Below are 6,000 nucleotides of genomic sequence, written 5' to 3'. Positions count from 1 at the left end.
GCTACTGATCATTTATTTTTATTGTTGGACATAATGGACTGTAAAAACACTAACATATCCAAGTGATATTAATTTTGGAAATCTGTTCCAAAGTGTTCCCACACATAACATAGAGATACACTGTCATACACTGAGTATGACACTGACACTAACCAGGTGAATCCAGGTGAAAGCTATGATCCCTTATTGATGTCACTTGTTAAATCTCTTTCAGTCAGTGTAGATGAAAGGGGGAGACATGTTAAAGAAGGATTTTTAAACTTTGAGACAACTGAGACATGGATTGCGTATGTGTGCCATTCAGAGGGTGAATTGGCAAGACAAAATATTTAAGTGCCTTTGAACAGGGTATGGTAGTAGGTGCCTGGCGCATCAGTTTGAGTCAAGAACCGCAACGCTGCTGGGTTTTTCACGCTCAACAGTTTCCTGTGTGTATCAAGAATGGTCCACCACCCAAAGGACATCCAGTGAAGTTGACAAAAACTGTGGGAAGCATTGGAGTCAACATGAGCCAGCATCCCTGGGGAACGGTTTCAACACCTTGAAGATTCCATGCCCTGACGAATTGAGGCTGTTCTGGGGGCAAAAGGGGGCTTGTTTGGGCTTCTTGCTGTGAATTTGCAGTCTACAAATGATCCGCTCAAGCTGAATCTAGTTGATTATCCCTGGTCCAGGACCTTTTGTTCTTTCTGTTGTGAACTGGAGGCATCAGACAGCATAACACAACATTAATCACTGCACTGGCGTCAGGAGGGGAGAGAGACACGCTAAAAAAAGAGCTGGCAATTAGTTGAGAAGCCCATAATTGTGAGTTAATGGGTCATTGCATCATATTGTTCCCTCATTAAAACTTTCTGGGGAAGTCTTGTAGTGTCACAGGGCTAAGTCACTAGTTCAATCTGATCTTGGTACTTGTTAAGTATGTGAATTCAATTTTCTGCTGATGTACATTGTATTATTATCATCGTGAACGTGTTCTCAGTCAACTTACCTGGTAAAATAACGGTAAAATAAATAAATAAATAAAAAATCGTTAGCTTGTTCTCTATATAGAGACAGTCTGAGGATGTTGCTTCATTAGTTGGTTCATAAGTGAATCATCAACATCTATCCAGTATCTAACCTGATCAAATGCAACCGCCAATGTTTTATATATCGCAGTGTCCTGCATGTCAATGTTCCATAGGCCTACATACAGTGCCAGTACAATTTGTACAGTATCTGCACATGCCTACGGTACTAGAATGGTTTAGTAGATCTACCCCCACACTGTAAAAAAAATTATTCACAGAAATATCTAATTCAGTGAGCCTACTGTATCTCTGCACACAGATAACAGACACGTCGCCTGCACAGCATTGCAGCACTACAGGATGAAATGGATTCCAAAATAACTTTAGCACAATGTCTGAGAGCGTAATATAGAAATGGAAGAGTTTCAAGTGAAACCATAGGAGATATTGACCCTCCCGGATGTTCCAGCAGCTGTCCACTGATAAGGCACTCCAGCATCCCGTGTGGGCTCCTGAGTGGCGCAGCGGTCTAAAGCACTGCATCTCAGTGCAAGAGGCATCACAACAGTCCCTGGTTTGAATACAGGCTGTATCACATCCGACCATGATTGGGAGTCCCATAGGCGGTGTACAATTTGCCCAGCGTTGTTCAGGATTGGCCGGGGTAGGCCGTCAATGTAAATAAGAATTTGTTCTTAACTGACTTGCCTAGTTAAATTAAAAAAAATATATGTAAAAATCAGTACTGTAGATTGACCCAGATTCAAGTCTACCTGCCTGTGTGAAGAAGCACCTGTGTCAATGGTTATGGAATCAACCACTGAACCAATTTGCATGAAATTGGACATCATCTACACCCTTGGTCTAAAATGTCAACATTTCAGAATAGCCTCAGATTGGAAAACAGCATGTTCAATTCCAACATTATGTCCAGCAGTAGCCTATTTGTGACACCTTAATACACATTGTCACCTTAATACACATTGTAAGGATATGGAGCTGTTTAACCACATACAGTTGAAGTCGGAAGATTACATACACTTAGGTGGGAGATTTTAAAACTTGTTTTTCAACCACTCAACCACTTGTTAACAAACTATAGTTTTGGCAAGTCGGTTAGGATATCTACAGTGTGCATGACACAATTAATTTTTCCAAAAATTGTTTACAGACTGATTATTTCACTTATAATTCACTGTGTCACAATTTCAGTGGGTCAGAAGTTTGCATACACTAAGTTGACTGTGCCTTTAAACAGCTTGGAAAATTCCAGAAAATTATGTTATGGCTTTAGAAGCTTCTGATATGCTAATTGACATCATTTGAGTCAATTGGAGGTGTACCTGTGGATGTATTTCAAGGCCTACCTTCAAACTCAGTGCCTCTTTGCTTGACATCATGGGAAAATCAAAAGAAATCAGCAGAGACCTCAGAAAAAAAATGGTAGACCTCCACAAGTCCGGTTCATCCTTGGGAGCAATTTCCAAATGCCTGAAGGTACCACGTTCATCTGTACAAACAATAGTACGCAAGTATAAACACCATGGGACCATGCAGCCGTCAAACCGCTCAGGAAGGAGACGCGTTCTGTCTCCTAGAGATGAACGTACTTTGGTGCGTAAAGTGCAAATCAATCCCAGAACAACAGCAAAGGACCTTGTGAAGATGCTGGAGGAAACAAGTACAAAAGTGTATGTATCCACAGTAAAACGAGTCCTATATCGGCATAATCTGAAAGGCCGCTCAGCAAGGAAGAAGTCATTGGTCCAAACCGCCATAAAAAAGCCAGACTACGGTTTGCAACTGCACATGGGACAAAGATCGTACTTTTTGGAGAAATGTCCTCTGGACTGATGAAACAAAAATTGTACTGCATGCCCATAATGACCATTGTTATGTTTGGAGGAAAGAGGAGGAGGCTTGCAAGCCGAAGAACACCATCCCAACCGTGAAGCACGGGGGTGGCAGCATGTTGTGGGGGTGCTTTGCTGCAGGAGGGACTGGTGCACTTCACAAAATATATGGCATCATGAGGAATGACAATTATGTGAATATATTGAAGCAACATCTCAAGACATCAGTCAGGAAGTTAAAGCTTGGTCGCAAATGGCTCTTTCAAATGGACAATCACCCATAAGCACACTTCCAAAGTTGTGGCAAAATGGCTTAAGGACAACAAAGTCAAGGTATTGGAGTGGTAATCACAAAGCCCTGACCTCAATCCTACAGAAAATGTGTGGGCAGAACTGAAAAAGCGTGTGCGAGCAAGCTTGTGGAAGGCTACCTGAAATGTTTGACCCAAGTTAAACAATTTAAAGGCAATGCTACCAAATACTAATTGAGTGTATGTAAACTTCTGACCCACTGGGAATGTGATGAAAGAAATAAAAGCTGAAATAAATGATTTTCTCTATTTCTTCTGACATTTCACATTCTTAAAATAAAGTGGTGATCCTAACTGACCTAAAATAGGGAATTTTTACTCGGATTAAATGTCAAGAATTGTGAAAAAACGAGTTGAAATGTATATGGCTAAGGTTTATGTAAACTTCCGACTTCAACTGTTGTTCTTTATATTTTAGCAGATGCTCTCATCCAGAGCAACTTACAGGAGCAATTGGGGTTAAATGCCTTGCTCAAGGGCACATCAACAAATGTTATGTTTCATCTAGTCAACTCAAGGATTCAAACCAGCGACCTTTTGGTTACTGGCCCAACACTCTTAACTTCTAGGCTACCTGCTGCCACCTTCATATAGCTGTTACCCACAAGGTTCCATGGTTCCTTGAGTGTGTATAGTCTCTGGGCTCCACCCCGGTCACCCTCTAGCCACACCGGATCCTTGGGATGTCTCTATCCATAACCCTAATCTTAAACCCTACCCTTACCCTAAATTAAACTATAATAACCCTTACCTAACCCTAACCTTAACCCTTATCTTAACAGTTTTACATTTCAACTTCAATGGGGTGACGTCTGAGATGGACATCCCAAGGATCCCACTTTTCCTTCCTGTTTTGAGTTGATATAGCAAATGAGTGTGTTAGGAAGAGAGGAAGTAATCCAACAATGTGTACAGGGGTACACATTGTTGGATTAGTTCATGGAGCAAAACATTAATTTAATAATGGAGCATTTTCTAAATTCAAATGACCCCCCTGCAACTAGACATGGAAGTTTAGAAGTCTTCCAAGTCGGGAGTTTTAGTATTGCCAAGTAAAGGTTGGTTGAATGTTCTCTCTGCTATGCTTTACCCTACCTACTGTGTACTGGCTGTATGGAAGCATTCACATATCGAATCTGTTTTAGCTATCCAAAATAGATAGTTAATTTGCATTTTAATTTGGCTGAGCATATACATGAGTTTTAAAAAAATTATTTATTCTGTTATGTCATCTGATTTATTTGTGAATAAACATAATTCTTTACATGATATTTGTGCCCTTCCTTGTATTTCTATTAGCAGTGTTGGGTCCAGTGACAACTGACCATTATATGGTTGCAAAATTTCTAGGCCCACTTGATTGTCTCTTGAAGCTAATATTATTGTTTTATTATTTCATGACTGTTTGAGACAATTTATACATTTTTTTTGTTGTTCAGTATAGAATTTTGCTAGTTGACAGTATTCTCCAAGTTTCAAGCATTAGACGTCTTCTAAAGCAGTTCATATTTTAGCTTTAGAGAGCCAAATTGATCTCCATCATCCACCAAAGAAAACCTTCCTTATCTGCAGTCACACTTACTGCCAACCTCTGAATTTGAATGAACTGGCTTTTTTTTACATGGACTGACAGGCTATTGAGAGTTATAAATCTTCATACAGGTTGTAAAGTGACTTATTTTCCTTTGTGAGTAAAATAAGTTTGTGCATACAGTACGGGGCTCTTAAATAGAATAATTTTGTCCCACTCTTATCTCTTCCACCCACCTTTGCATCTTAAAAGGTTTGTAGCTGAAATCCCAAACTCACTATGTACAGAGTGAGCTTGCTGATTCTTGACATCGCATAGACGCCGTAAGCTCATATGAAAAGGTGCCTTTTCATCAGGAATATTCAGGAATACTTGCAAGTATTTATCAAATAAAAAAGACACCATTCCTGATATACCACGCAATAATGACAGCACTTTATTATCCCTCTCTTGCTCTCTCCATCTCTCTCCTTCACACTTCCAGTTGAATAAGTCCCTGAGTGGGGAGCATTATGGGAGCATTGTTACAGCTGATAAGAGACATTTGATTCAAGGAGAAGGAGCTGAAAGATTTCTGTTGTTGTTGACTTGACTTTGTCATCTTCTCTCTTGTGCCTTATGCAATGCTTGCAGTACGCACTGTATAAACCATAGCGTCTTTATCTAAGACCTCTCCAGGATAGATGAGCGCTGGCTCAATCCCTCTGTACACCACGTGATCTAATGTGTTGTCAACCTCTGGCCATCATTCCATGTGGCGACAACAAATGAACAATAGCTCGTCCCTCCAGAGTGGACTGACCCGTATTGCCTGCCTGGGCTAATGAAGCAGATCTCCCAGAGCCCAGGGTGGAGAAGAATGAACCCGCCTTGTATCAAGTCAACTGTCTGTGTCGGGTCTTAGACTAGTGGGCTAGGGGGCCTAGGCAGCACAGCAGTATCTTTACACACTCAAGGAGAACTTCATTGTTCAAGGTGTTAACACTACCTCTCCATTTTCAGTCCCCCAAAATGTTGCCATGCCAACTTTGCAATTCTACCGACATGACTTGAGTCCTTGAATGAGCCTGGTTGCTGCAGAGTCAGTGGCGTTTCTGTTTTCTTACATCTCTCTTATTGTTACACAAAGGTGAACTTCAGCCCAATGTGCTGAGAATGTGATGTTATGAAATGTATTCCAACTGAGTGTTAAACTGCACGATATCAAGTGTGCCATAAGGCGTGAGATCGAATCCTTGCACAAAGACGATTGGACATTATTTCACAGACACAGAGACTTCTCTAATAGCAGG

This window comes from Salvelinus fontinalis, chromosome 2, assembly GCF_029448725.1.
Source record: "Salvelinus fontinalis isolate EN_2023a chromosome 2, ASM2944872v1, whole genome shotgun sequence".
NCBI lineage: Eukaryota > Metazoa > Chordata > Actinopteri > Salmoniformes > Salmonidae > Salvelinus > Salvelinus fontinalis.
Note: the sequence above shows the minus strand (reverse complement) of the source record.